Source organism: Canis lupus, chromosome 19 (assembly GCF_011100685.1).
Source record: "Canis lupus familiaris isolate Mischka breed German Shepherd chromosome 19, alternate assembly UU_Cfam_GSD_1.0, whole genome shotgun sequence".
In the NCBI taxonomy this organism is placed as follows: Eukaryota; Metazoa; Chordata; class Mammalia; order Carnivora; family Canidae; genus Canis; species Canis lupus.
This window is the reverse complement of record NC_049240.1, coordinates 30,940,143-30,954,218: the sequence shown is the minus strand read 5'-3', so window position 1 is coordinate 30,954,218 and position 14,076 is coordinate 30,940,143. Positions and strand designations below refer to the sequence as shown.

The following is a 14,076-nucleotide window of genomic DNA, read 5'->3' as shown; positions in this document are numbered from 1 at the left end:
GGCCCCCGCCGCGTGTTTATCTGGGGAAATGGAAATCAGGCGGCGCACAAAGCCGCCCCGCGGGCCGGGTCTTGCCCTCGGCCGCCCTCGGGCGGGGTCGCGGCGCCCGCCCCGCTGCTCTGACCTGGGGCGCGGGCGAGGCGGACCCGCGCGGGGGGCCGGTGGGCTGTGGCCCTGGAGCCCTGCCTGTGCACCTTCGGGCCGCGCACCCCCGTCGCCGTCGGGCCGCCTTCCCTGGTTGAACAGTGAAGAGCTCGCCTTTACAAACGCCAGGTTCTCGGAGCAGCTGACTCCTCTCTTAAGAGTTTAGGATTGGAGTTGACAAGCCCCTGACCGATAATTCCGCTGCGGAGCCTTGAAAGGAGCCAAAAGCCTCACTTCTATTACTGCATTTAATCTTCAAGATCACACTAAGCAGCAGATCCAGTTATTCCCATTGTATAGCTGAAAAAACAGAGGCAGAGAGATGAAGACTTTCGCAGGGTAGTCAGATGTGGCCCTGACCCAGCCCTAACCACTGTGGTGTAGGTCCTAGCCCCCTGCTATTTAGACAGCTCCCTTCTACTGGGGAAAATTGCCTCTATGGCAAAGTTCTGTTAGTCTAAGATACACTTAGAATCCTTACTCATTTTTCCTGCAGTCAAGAAACTTAGAACTGAGTGTCTACTATGTGCCTGCACCCTTCTAGACTCCAGGCCCCAGGACAAAATAGGAGATGCCCAGCTCTCCTGTTTTTGAGAGCACCTTTTAGGAAAAGGATCAGGATGAAAAAGTGATGGGTTGGCCCATCTGAGGAGGTGACGTTTGAGCCGACATCTGAAGGAAGTGAGGGGGCCATCCTGGCAGAGGCAGTGGCTTTGGGGCAGAGCATGAGAAGGTGGGTGAGGCTGGTGTGTGGGAGCAAAGGGAGAGTGAAGAACAGAGGCAGAGTAGCTGGGGTGGGCTCTGGCTTCGGCCCTGGCTGCACCCGGGAGTCACTGAGTCTGGGGGACAGCCTGGGTATTGGGAGTTGTAGAGGTTCCAGGTGATTCTAACGGCAGCCAGGATTGAGAAGGGACTCACAGACCATGGTTCAAAGTTTCAACTTGGCTCTGCTGAGTTATTAAGCCTGCAGAGCGTTCTGAACAGATGAGTGACACCTCATGTAGGGCTTTCTTAACAATTACTCTGATTGTGTGTGGAGACCAGGTTGTAGACAGACAAAGGTAGAACTTGTGAGACCAGGTAGGGGCCATGTCAATCACCTGGCACTAGATGGGTCTGATCTATCTATCTGATGCCACAGTCGAAGTGTCGGTTTCTGGACTGATCCAGAAAGACGAGTGAAGGATGACACTTGTTTCCACCCCAGGCAGTTTGGTGAATGGCAGAAGGGTTGGCCGAGAAGGGGAACTCTCCAAGAGCTCTGAGGGCCCATCCCTCCTTCTAGGGCAGCAGGTCTCAAAGGGGAAGGAAGGGGGGTTCTCAGGCTACACAGGCTGCTGGGCTCCACCACCCCCCATACACACACTCCATGTTTCAGGGCTTCCTGCTCTGCTTCTTAGCAAGGGGCAGAGTAACCTGGTCTCTCTGACCTCAAGCAAGTCAAGCATAAGGTTACCTGAGGCCTTCCACAGAAATTCCAGGCAGCTTCGATTCCATGTGTAGCCCAGACATGAATCATACATGCATGATAAGGGGAGCCGTTTGACGACAATACCGCTTAGGGACTGCCCTGGATTATGTAATGCTCATCAAATGTGTCCATTTTCAAAAATCTCATTTTTTGCCTCCAAGCGTGTTCCAGAAACATCAAAAAATAAACAGCTTAGTTCTTGCAGCCTCTTCTACCAGGATGGATTTCCCACAATGCTAAACATTGTTGGCCCCGCAGAGGTCTGACCTGGGATTTGCCACTCTGATGAACTAGCAGAAGCACACGTGACTCTGTCAAGGGACATTCCCTAGTGGGGTGACATCTCCACGTCTGAGGATCTGCTTGCTCTTTGAGAGACTTTCAGGTGAGCTCTTTATTCCATGGCAGCAGCACCCACCTAGAAACTGTTTCATCACAAAACAAGCAGCTCGCCATGAGACAAAGTCCGAGCCCTCAGGAGGACAAAATGGCTACTTTTCTAAGAAGAAATCATTTTTCCAAATGTCTGTGGGCTCTTGTCACATGTATAGGGGTCCAGAGGCAAAGGCACAAACTATGCAAACCAGCAAACCGTCTCTTGATATTCAAAGGTGGCTTTCTTACTGGAAGTCAAACCAACACAGATACAGATCCATTTTTGTTCTCTAGGATTACTGGGATAAATGGAAACCCATGTAATTAAGTAGCCAGCTTTTTTTTTTTTTTTTTTTTTTTTTAAATAAAGTTGCCAGACTTTATGGTGCATGCTTGAAGTGTGTGCTGTGTGGCTCCTGCCTGCTCAGGGACATGTGACCTGGGGGCAGGGGAGGGTGAGGCCAGCCCAGGCGCTGCTGGCCAAGCTGCATGGGCCCGGGGCCCAGGTGCCTAGAGGAAGGGGTGCCTTTTCCTCATTCACACGAAGGCACTGTATGGGCTGCTGATTGATCTCCAGCATCTATTCTCTTCTTTCTATTATAAGTATTACCCAGATCCAAGTTTACTTGGAACAAAGACTACATTTCCCAGCCTAACTTGCAACAGGATATGACCGTGTGACTAAATTCAGGCCAATAGGATTAAAGCAGACATGTCATGTGGTAGCTTCTGGGAAGCTTCCTAAAGGACAGCTGGCATATGACCTCTGCCACTTATTTTTCTACCCAACGTTTTATCATAAAATTTTTCAAATATACAGAAAAATTGATACAATTATTCAGTGAACACCTACATACCCAACTCTTACATCCTATGCGATGTTTGATATGTTATCTATCCATCCATCCTTCTATCTCACCATTAACAACCCAATTTTTTTTTAAGATTTTATTTGACAGAGAAAGAGTACAAGGGCAGAGGGAAAGGGAGAAACAGACTCCCTGCAGATCAGGGAGCTCGATGCAGGGCTTGATCCCAGGACCCTGGGATTAGGACCTGAGCTGAAGGTAAATGCTTAACAGACTGAGCCACACAGGCACCCCAACAATACTATTTTTTATTCATTTGAGAGTAAACTGCAGACACTAGTATACTTCCCTCTAGATACATCAGTATATATTTGTTTATGATACTCTGATGTGATATTCACCCACACGAAATGAACAAACTTTAAGTGCACCTTTAGTGAGTCTTGACAAATGCATCAAGATAAGAATCACCACTCCAGAAAAGTTTCCACACACTCCATCCCAGGCAATCCTTGACCTTCTCCCCATTGCTAACATCCACTATTCTGATTTTTTTCCCAACTCTGAGATTTTCCTATTCTGTAATTTTGTTTAAATGGCTCATACGGTATGTACTCCTTTGTATCTGCTGTGTTTGGGTCAGCATAAAGTTTTTGAGGATCATCAAAATTATTGCAGTTACCAGTAGTTTCTTTTTATTGGTGAGCAATAGTCCACTACGTGAAGATATCCATTTCCCTGTTAATTGACCCCAGGCTCTCTCTACTTTGGGGCTATCATAATTAAAGCTGCCACGTAGTGGGAAACAATTTCCCCACCTCTTGTGTGTGAGGCACAGGCTGTTTTTTGTTTGGGACTATTTTTCCCAGGATACTTATTGAGAATTGTCTTGGAGGATGAAGTATCTCCAGGGGAGCAAATGGCAGGTATGAGCTTACTACCCATTATAAAAGATCTGGGTTCCCTAAGCCTGGGGTTCCCTTCCTGTAATACATCTCACTGCATGTGCAACATCTATCCAGGCCCATCCACATTGCCCCCCTGGGACTTGGGGACAAGAGGACCTGATGCAAATATGCCAATGCTCATGCTGCTTGTTGTGCTGTGAATAATAAAGTCCTTTGTCTCTGACCCATGGTTCTAGCATCTTCTGTTACTTGTTAGCTTTCTTGGGTAAAATCTCAGCCCTTGTTCTTGACGCTGAACATTCTTGTAACAAGTGTTCTTGTGAACATATGTTTGCCTTCTTCCTCTTTGTCCTTGAGTGTTGCCTGGAGTGCAGATGTGGTGGCTGGAGCTCTAGTTGCCATCCTGGCCCATGAGGACCAGGGCTTTTCTCTAGGGATAGTGATGCAGGGGTGCAAGGAGCCTGGGTCCCTGAGATCTTTACAGATCAAAATCACCACAGTAGCCATGAAATTTTACAAGGGAGAGAAGGCCTTGCTTACATTATTGTTACTGTGGTGTTTTCCAACCCTATCTAATGCAGCTCACATGATGGCTCATCCCTTCTGAATTCTCTTCCCTGCCAGCACTCCTCCCCTCTCCCTATTCACTGATGTCTATTGTACTAACCTCAGTGAATGGTTCTGTTCATGCTTCTAGTCCTTTCCACGTGATTGCTTCCTGCCTCCCAGTACCTAGCACAGTGTCTGGCACTCAGCAGGTGCTTAGGAGATGATAGTTGACAAGGCAAACAAATCCATGAAAGAAAGACTCAGATTAGTAATGATGATAGAAAAGGAACATCCTTAATGTGATATGACAGGAAAAACATTAGATAGGGAAGGAGTCAGAGCTCTAGCCCCGTGCTGTGTGACCTTGGGTATAGTTCCTACCTCTCTGAACTCAGTCCTCTGTACAGTGTGGGCTTTGGCTCAGGTGATGATTGCCCACGAGCCTTACTGATTCTTAAGCCCTGTGCTAACCTGAAATCTTGAGCACTGCTTTCTTGGCCATGCTTCTCTGCTTCCTTTCCTGTATTTCATGTTGGACCAGTGGCATCACTTGGTGGCTGAATGAAGACCTACTCTGTGCTGGACCCAGGAGTGTTCTCTACCCCAAGTTTGGGGAAATGTGTCTGGGCAGTTTAGCAGCTGGGGGAGACTGCCAGCTTTAGTGAGCCCAGCTGGTGGCATCAAGTTGTTGGGTGCCCAGTCACCATGTTAATCTGCTGGTGGTGCCACTAATACCAATTGTGAGCAGACAGCCAGGATCAGACAGGCCAGCTGTCAGGCAACTGTGGGCAGCTCAGTGTGTGGTTTGATTTTATGGCTTAGGGCTAGAATTAGAAATTAATTAGCAGATTTAAATTTCTGGTGCTGCTTCAGTCAGGTAGTCCCCAGGGAACCCACCCAGCCCAACCGGCCTCCCTTTGTCCTGCCACCACCCAGCTCTGGCTCCAGCTTTGCCACCACCCTACTGGGTGACCTGGAGGAGCCACTTTCCCTCTCTGTGCTCAGCCTCCTTGCCTGGACCACAGAAAAGTTGGGCTAATGCTGTCTCAATTTTCTCCAATCCAAAATCTGTGATTCTGGTTTCGCACAAGATGCCTAGTGCATAGGAGAGCCCAGCAAGCCTCTCCATCCACTCCCTGTCTCCACTGCCAGTGGGACTGCTTTCCCCTCTGCACCCCTGTAACCTCTGCTGAGATCCAGGACCCTCACTTCCGGACACAGTAGGCAATCCAGTGGAATGACCAGAAACTGCAGTGCAACTGTGTCATCCCCTTCACCAAATCTTCCAGAAGCTTTCCACTGCCCTGGGAAGAGAGTCACTAAACACCCCACCTGGGTTACAAGGCCCTGCCTATATGCATTACTCCTCTGACCCCCTATCCCATTCCCATCACTCACGGGCTCCAATCACAGCCACTTTCTTGCTAGTGCTCCAAAGTGCCACCTTCCTGCCTGCCACAGGTTGTTAGCTTTGGCCGTTCCCTCTCCCTGGTGGACCTTTCTTACTGCTCCCCAGCCTCTCCCCCTTTTCCCTAGCCAGTCATATTTCCAGTCTGTGCTCTGCTGTCCCTCAGAAAAGCCTGCTCTGATCCCCTATTGGAGCTCCCTCTACATTCCAGAATACTCCTCATCATAGTGGACTCCATTAACTCTTGGGGTTGTTTGTCATGTAATATCCATCTCAACTCCAGTTATGCGTTCCCTTGGAGCCAGAACGTGTCTGTTTTATCCACCAGCTTGGTCCAAGCCTACTAGTTGTCACCTGAGATCTGTTCTCTCCTTCTCTCTGAAAGTGACAGATCTCCGATGTTTGGTTGGCCTGTGTTCACCCAAAAGAAACACCACACTTCCCAGCCTCCCTTGCAGCTAGGTGTGGCCCTGAGCCCAATTTCTGGCCAATGGGGTATTGTGAGTGGTCACAATGTGCATGACTGCTGGCTGTGCCCTTCCTCCTTCACCTCCTCCTGCTGTGGAATACAGGTGTGAGTTGGGCTGCCCTTTGAACCAGGCAAACAGAGGCTTCACTCCAGAAATGCCCAGCATCAAGGGTGAGGGGTTGAGCAACATACCAGGGGGGCTTTGGCAAGGCAGAGTGTACTTGTCAGGATCCTCCAGGGAAACAGAACCAATAGGATATATATATCACATATACATGGAAATCGATTAAAGGAAGTGGCTCACATGATTATAGAGGTCAAGAAGTACCACAATCTGCTGCCCACAAGCTGGACATCCAAGGTAGCTGGTGATGTAGTAACAGTCCAAGCCCAAAGGTGGGAGAACCAGGGGAGCCAATGGTGTAAGTCCCAATCCAAGACTGAAGTCCTGAGAACCAGGACTGCTCATGTCCGAGGGCAGGAGAAAATGGGTGTCCCAGTTTGCACAGGGAGCAAATGGGCCCTTCGTCCACCTTTTTGTTCTATCCGGGGCCTCAGTGGATAGGCTTCCATTGGTGAGGACAATCTTCTTCACACAGTCTTACTGAATCAAATACTAATCTCTACTGGAATCACCCTCACAGACACACCCAGAACTCATGTTTTGCCAGCTCTCTGAGCATCCTTTAGCTCAATCAAGTTGACACAACTTTTTTTTTAATTTTTATTTATTTATGATAGTCACAGAGAGAGAGAGAGGCGCAGAGACACAGGCAGAGGGAGAAGCAGGCTCCATGCACCGGGAGCCCGATGTGGGATTCGATCCCGGGTCTACCAGGATTGCGCCCTGGGCCAAAGGCAGGCGCCAAACCGCTGCGCCACCCAGGGATCCCAACACATAAATTTTTTTAATTGAAATTCGATTTGCCAACATCTAGTATAACACCCAGTCAGTGCTCATTCCATCAAGTACCCTTGCCCTCCTCAGTGCCCGTGACCCAGTCACTCCATCCCCCTGCCTGCCTCCCCTTCCATAACCCTTTGTTCATTTCCCAGAGTTAGGAGTCCCTCATGGTTTTTCTCCCTCTCTAATTATGCTGAGTAAAATAAGTCAGTCGGAGAAAGACAGTCATGGGCAGCCCCCGTGGCACAGCGGTTTAGCGCCGCCTGCAGCCTGGGGTGTGATCCTAGAGACCCAGGATCGAGTCCCATGTTGGGCACCTTGCATGGAGCCTGCTTCTCCCTCTGCCTGTGTTTTTGCCTCTCTCTCTCTCTCTCTCTCTCTGTCTCTCTCTCTCTGAATAAATAAATAAATCTTTAAAAAAAAAAAAAAAGAAAGGCAGTCATGTCATCAAATGGTTTCCCTCATACGGGGAATATAAGAAAGAGTGAAAGGGATTATAAGGGAAAGGAGGGAAAAATAAGTCTGAAAAGTTGGCACATAAAATTAACAGAGAGCTAATCCTCTGTCTTGTTTGAGCCACCAATATACCCCAAACCTAATTAGTACACCACTATATATGGTAGGTGCTTAGCTGAGTATTTGGGAATGAGTGAGTGAATGAATGAGCAAAGTACTATAGAACCAATGCTTTGAGACTCAGAGAATGTTTATGGTCTGACCTGGGACCTAATCAACATTGTTCTCTTGAAACAACATGGTCCAGGTTCCCGGAAAGTGGGCTTGTGTATCCATGGATGGTGGCTCAGAAGCACAGCTGCTTGATCCCCCTGCTCCCGACACAGACATCAGACTCAAGGAGGCTCCTCCCATAGCTAACTACACCTCACCAAGTATGGAGTGTCCCTTTCACCCAGAGTTCTGCCAATCAGAAACCCTGTGAATGATGTCTAGGACATGCCAACCCCCCTAAATAATGAAAGCAAGACAGTTAAACTTTATCCAAAGTTGTTTTTAGGGCAGGTTGCTTTTTAAGTGAATTCAAAGTCTTTGAAAACTGGTGATCTATGAAGAAGGATGAATGATAACCTGCCAAGGGGGGCCTGTCAGGACAGACATTACAAAAAACTAGGGTAGGACTTGAACATGTCTCAGGGGATCTCCAGAATTCCAAGTTGCTGATTCCAGAGACATCATCCTTTTGGGTAAAGTGACCATAGCATTTCTCATAATGCAAATGAGTCTGGGAAGGGCAGCCTGTGAGCCACTGTCAACCATTTGTACCTCAGTGGGTGTGAGTTTAGGGGCTGCCTGCAGCTGATCCAGAGTGGGTTTGAGTAGAGGGGGGGAAAGGGAAGGAGGCTAGAGGAAGAAATTAGGGAAGCCTAAACAGGAATCTTTTTCACAAGTCGAGGCCCTGATGCTGACTTCACAAGAAAGAAAAGGCACATGGCATCCTTCCACCCCAGCAGGGACTTCAAGGTCTATCCCTTTTGAGGGGTGCAGGGTGGTGACTACAAGGCCACCCGGGGCCTCCTGGTCTCTATTAGGAAGGGTTACCTGAGGCCACCGAGGCTAGCTCCCTGCCTCCAGACAAAGCTCTTCCCCAGGCCTCGCTGGGCAGATTCGCACCTGCCTAAATTTAGGCTGCACGTGTCATTAATTATCCACAGAAGCCCCGAGCTCAGGGCGATTCCCGGGGCATAGGGTCCTTCACATCCTGCCAGAAACGGGGTGCAGGTGGGCCCGGCTGCAGAGACTGGGTGGACCAAAGTTCAGGCTTAGCAAGAAGATAAATTAGCAGATGATTATGTGCTTCGTGAAAGTCTCTCTGTACCGGGGGGACAAGGCCCAGCCAGGGGAGGTGGGGGGATGAGCCCTGTTGTATAGGGAGCCCTGGAGGCTGAGCGGGGCCCGAGCGACCAGGGAAAGGAAACGAGCATCCACAGCCGAGAGCCTGGGCCCCACTGCTGCCTCGCCCTTAGGTAGCTTGAGGCAAATCAGTGCTCTGAGTTCTACTTCCCTCCCTGAAGAGGGTCTGGTCCCCATCCCCGTCACCCCCAAAGGCTCAGCACAGCCTCGGGCTGCTCGTGAGCTATGTGACCTTGCACGGCGACTGCATCTCTCTGCGCGCAGCCTCTGCAGCTGTGAAAAGGGAGGTACCAGAGCTGCCTCCGAGGCCTCCTGCGAAAATTAGTGAGGAACCGTGACAGGCACCTGGGACAGAGAAGCCGGCCCGTTCAGTATAGTGACCAGGCCCCTCAGCCACACGTCGGGCTCTTGACTCTTCCAGTCCCTGGGGTCTCAGCCTTCTGAATCATACCCGCTCGTCCCCGGGTGCGTCTCTTTGCGGAGGGTGCCAGGGTGGCCCAGGCCTCGATCCTGCCTGCCGCAAAGCCTCCTCAGCCTCCAGGCCATGTCTGAAAGCTCAACCCCTCCCTCCCCCCCTCTCGGTTTCTCTCACACACACATTCCCTCACACCCGTGCACACACAAGACACAGACACACACCCTGCATTTCTGGCTTCCCTAGACAAATCAGAAGACTGGACCACGCGGGTGCCAATTCCTGCCCGGCGCCAAGCAGCTGTTGCTAAGTAGCTGCTGCTCCCCTTAGACAGGAGCATGGGCTCTCCGTCTTTCCATGGCACCCCCACACTCCCAAGCCCTCAGGTGACGTCTCACCTGCCCCCCCGGACCTCTGCAATCACAGCGTCCTCCTTGCTGCTCTGTGTTTTTTAGGCTCATCTTTCTGGCATCTTCTCTCAGCATCAGCCTCCCTTATTCACTTTGATTCTTTGCGCTTTCCCCACAGCGCCCCCTGTGACCACCTGCGGGACTGGCACGGGCTTCAGGACAAAGCAGGTGCTCATTTTGGACTGAATCTCTGAGCGGAATGAAAATGGACCCATGCCCATTTAAGGAAGATCAGAACTAAACTTCTGTGCTCCCAGAGGGTGTGGGGCAGCAAATGGAAGCTGACCTGGCAGGGGAGGGGCAGGGGGCTGGCCCAGGATGGCACAGCCTCGGGCAGGGAGGCTGGAGCCCTGCCTGTTCTCCACATGCCAGTGCCTGGGGCTTCCCCACCTTCACTCCACCCACTGCAGGGACACAGGGGTAGGCCTTCCCCCTCCCCGGCATGCACCTGCCCTCCCTTCCCACCCCCATAGCACTAGGGCTGCCTGCCAGGCCCCATTTTCCAGTCCCCTTGCAGTCGGATATGGCCAACTCTTTTAGGCAAAAGAATGCAAACAGAAGTGAGCTGTGCCAGTTCCAGTTCTCGCCCCTGAACATTCCCCATGCACCCCCTCCATACTTTTCCTTTTTCCCACTGGCCAGGGTGGATGGCCAGGGAAGCCTTTGAGGCACCCAGCTGAAGGTCACAGAGCTGCGGTCACCGAGATCCCCAAGGGACCATGGAGAGCCAAGCCCCTGCCCACCTAGGACCTCCATCCTTGACTGTTTGATGGGAGAACAAAACATTTCTCTAGGGTTTAAGCTGTGACTTTTGGGGGTCTGTGCATGACAGCTGTTCAGCCTACCCTAACTCACACCATCTTCAAGGGTAGACTTCATCTTGGGAGGTACGGCTGCCCAGGGCAGTCAAGAATTTGGATGCGTGTGTGGGCAGGGCATGTAGGGTGGGGCAAAGTCTTGGGCACACACAGGTGGCAGGCCCGCTGGCCAGTCCCCATGCTGCTGCTGACAAAAGATCCTCACCAGGCAGTGGGAGGCTAGTGTGAGGGCTCCTCAGCTGAAGTTGGCCAGGCCCAGCCCCATGGCAGGGTCCCACTCTCCAACCCCATCACTCCCTGGCTCTGGTACAGCCACCGCCTCCCACCTCGTGGATGTCCCGGGTGTTGGCCTGTGGCCTGCTGCAGCGTAGGACCCTACCCGAGCCTCCTGCTCTCTCTCCCTATCTCTCTCTCACACACAGAACCTGACTGCCCCTTACCTGCCCTCTAGCGTGGACACTCACTCACTCTGGTACTGCCCAGATCTGCTAATGGTGGGTAGTGACGCTGGGTCCCCGGACCTCAAATGGCCAGAGTCCCAGAATTCAGAAAGCCTTATCTCTCAAAGTCACCCATGCCACTAGGGTCTTCTACAACATCCTCAGTGATGGGCCTGGATAGCTGGGATTATGTCAGGCCAGATGCAGACTGGCCTAGCAACTTGAGACTCCAGCACCAGCCCCTTGTCGCTGGAGGGCTTCTAGGCCACCCCTGCACCTGCCACTGGGGCTTTGCAGTTATTTTTCTTTTTCAGTTTTCATTCCTTTCCCCCAAATTAAGGAGACAAAAATTTCAAAGGCCATTGACTTTACATCCTGGGGCCCTGACTGGAGGGGACGTACTGGGGAAGCTGGCAAGTCCCTTTGGCCAGGTGCTTGAGCAGATTAGTCTGTGGGCCTGGTTGCTCCTCCTAAGCCAGGTAAGGAGGGTGGCTGGCCCCAGGTGCTCACCAGCCCCACCTCTACAGCCTAGCTGAGGCTATTTCCACAACAGGGCTGAGGGCTGGGTGGAAAGAACCTTCACTTTGGAACCCAAGACTCCAATCCAAACCTTTCCCTCCATACCTACCCATGTCTAGGCTTTGGCAAGATGGATGCCTCCTCTGGGCCTCAGTTTCCCTATCTGTAAAGGGGGAAAAGGAATCCTCACCAAATGGGCTTGCTGAGAGAATTAGGACCTGCAAGTTTTTGAACATCTACTATGGACCATATGTGTGACTATTAAAAATAGCAAAGCCTGGGGGCTCCCAGGTGGCTCAGTTGGCTGTGTCAACTCTTGATTGTGGCTAAGATCATGATCATAGGGTAGAGGGATGGAGCCCTGCATCGGGCTCCCCACTCGGCACAGAGTCTGCTTGAAGATTCTCTCCTTCCTTCTCCTTCTGCCCTTCCCTCCTTTCTCTCTCTCTCTCTCTCCCAAATAAATGAACACATTTTTGGAAAAAAAAAAAAAAAAAAAAGCAAAGCCTGCCTTTCCAATCTGTCCTCTCACTGGCTGCTTAGTTCCAGTAACTTCCTTTGCGGTGCCTGGGGCCAGCCCTCCCCTCCCCTCCTAACCTGTAGCTTAGTGATGGCTTCTTTCTTTTGCAGGCCAGCCTTTTAGGACAGGTACATCCACCGAGGCCCGCCCTGGAGTCGCCCCCCCGCCTGGGGTGCTGACCAAGCCACCCTCCCAGTGTCCGCGGGGCCCCTTCTCCAGCCCAGCCCAGCCCAGCCCCCACCCTCCATTCTACCCCTTCCAGGTCCCAAAGATCGGCCTACTCCCCTGACTGTCCCATCTCTGTCTTCTGCCCAGTGAACCTCACCTCCTCCACGCTGGGCCTGGTGCTGCCTGCCGGGCACACGGAGATACAGGACTTGGCCCAGCTCACCTCAGGGAGCTCAGCATCTCCACCCTGTCCTCCCCATGGAAAGCAAGCCCCAAAGCCCTTTCTTTTACAGGCTGTCCTAGCTAATGGCCAAGGGCCAGGCAGTACCAACTGGGCTCTGAGAAGTGAGAAAAGTTTCTACCTTTCCAAGTTGGTCCAGCCTCAAGCCCTGGCCTGTGCATCTAGCTCTCTCCACAATACCAATGGACTCACCAACTGGGCTCTGCTACCTGTCGCCTGTCCTAAGGCCAGGGCTGATGCCACTCTGCTGGTTTGGCCAAGGGCAAAGGCCTAGAGAGCCCTCATCTCTGTCGTACGAGGCCATCAGGGCTGGTGTTCCCTGTTTGGGGGCACAGGTGGGGCTTTCTATAGATATGGCCCCATCGTGGGCTATGCAGGCAAAGCCTCCAGGCCACCTACTAGTACCTACTGAGCCTCTGCCACACTCTGGGTCTCCGGCTCAATGCTGCAGGGACTGGCGGAGGCGCCTCCCAGAATAGTCCCTGCCTTCAGGGAGCTTGTGGTGAGGGTGGGAGATGGAACACGGAGGTGAAGAGCTAGGCTCTAACAGGAGGCTAGGAACCGTCAAGGACAAGTTCTGTGGACACCCCAAAGAGGGAGAGGACTGAGGTCTATGGGTGGAGAGGTAGTCAGGGGGGCTTCCTGGAAGAGATGGGAAATGGACTACAAGTCCGGGGAAAATACATCCTTCTTTAAGTACACACCTGCTGCTCCCAACTCCTGAACACGTGCCCGGAAGCACACGTGAATGCTGTACCTGAGCAGTTGTCTCGGCACACGGGGCTCAGCCTCGGAGGCCTGGCCATGGTTCTGGATGTCCCCGGGGTCCCGGCCTCTGTGGCTGTGTCTCAGGTCTTGCTCTTCCTGTCCACCTCCCATCTGCACCCTCCCCTCTCTGCCCTCAGGAGCACGCTACCCGGCCAGTGGTTCGCACGGCCTGGTGGCCTCTGCACACCGTCTGCTCTCCACGTGTCTCTCTCTGCTCTCTGGATCCTTCTCTGTGTGTGTTTTCATCCAAAAGCCCCAAGTGAGAGCATCTGTTTGGCGGGACAGACCCTGGGCTCCGGGTCACGCTCTCGAGCCAGGCTACTGACAGCTGCCCTGGGTCAAGGTTCCAAGTCTGGTGTCCCCAGCTGTGGCCAGAGCTGGAGTTGCATGGAGGTGCCGGCCCTCAGCGGGGCAGCAGCGGGGCAGCAGAGTCCTGCTCATGTTGGGGGCGCATCGCATGCAGTCAGGGCCATCTCAGCGATGTCGGGCCCTCGGGGCGCCCTCACAGTGAGGCAGCCAGCAGGACCAAAGGCTGACCCGGGTTGTAGACGTCTATCTGGAGGCCCTGCACCAGGGCCTTGGCGGGCCCCAGGTGGCAAGTGCCGGGCCCTGCGCTAGGCGTGAGCCCAGGCCTCTGCCTCAAACCATGAAGCCAGGCACTGGGAGCAGCTCGGCGCTCCCCAAATCTCAAGGGTCTTGGGGCAAAGGCGTTTGTTCTGTTCTGCCCCGCCAAACACTTGTCCCCTTTGATTTTTGCCATTGTTCTTTCCAGGGAAATCTAATTTTAAAACAAAAAAACATGTTTTCTAACCAACAGGACACACTTGTGTGCCAACAAATATTTGATTTGAAAGCAATTCTTTGCTTAGTT

At 52.3% G+C, this 14,076-nt stretch overlaps 2 long non-coding RNA genes across 4 annotated transcripts; one reads left to right on the top strand and one right to left on the bottom strand.

Moving 5' to 3' along the window:
- Positions 1-251: 251 nt before the first annotated feature.
- On the bottom strand, positions 252-5,819 carry LOC111091145. Of its 2 annotated transcripts, XR_005374076.1 has the most exons (4): positions 5,655-5,819; positions 4,375-4,468; positions 1,601-2,040; positions 252-444 (listed from the first exon to the last, which is right to left on the bottom strand). It is a non-coding gene; the product is annotated as an uncharacterized LOC111091145 (long non-coding RNA). The 2 variants fall into 2 exon arrangements; XR_005374075.1 differs by lacking the exon at positions 1,601-2,040.
- Positions 5,820-5,942: 123 nt separating this feature from the next.
- LOC111091146 lies at positions 5,943-11,783 on the top strand. 2 transcript variants are annotated; one of them, XR_005373788.1, is made up of 3 exons: positions 5,943-6,304; positions 9,850-9,899; positions 11,628-11,783. It is a non-coding gene; the product is annotated as an uncharacterized LOC111091146 (long non-coding RNA). The 2 variants fall into 2 exon arrangements; XR_005373789.1 differs by lacking the exon at positions 11,628-11,783 and adding an exon at positions 10,374-11,121.
- Positions 11,784-14,076: the final 2,293 nt, after the last annotated feature.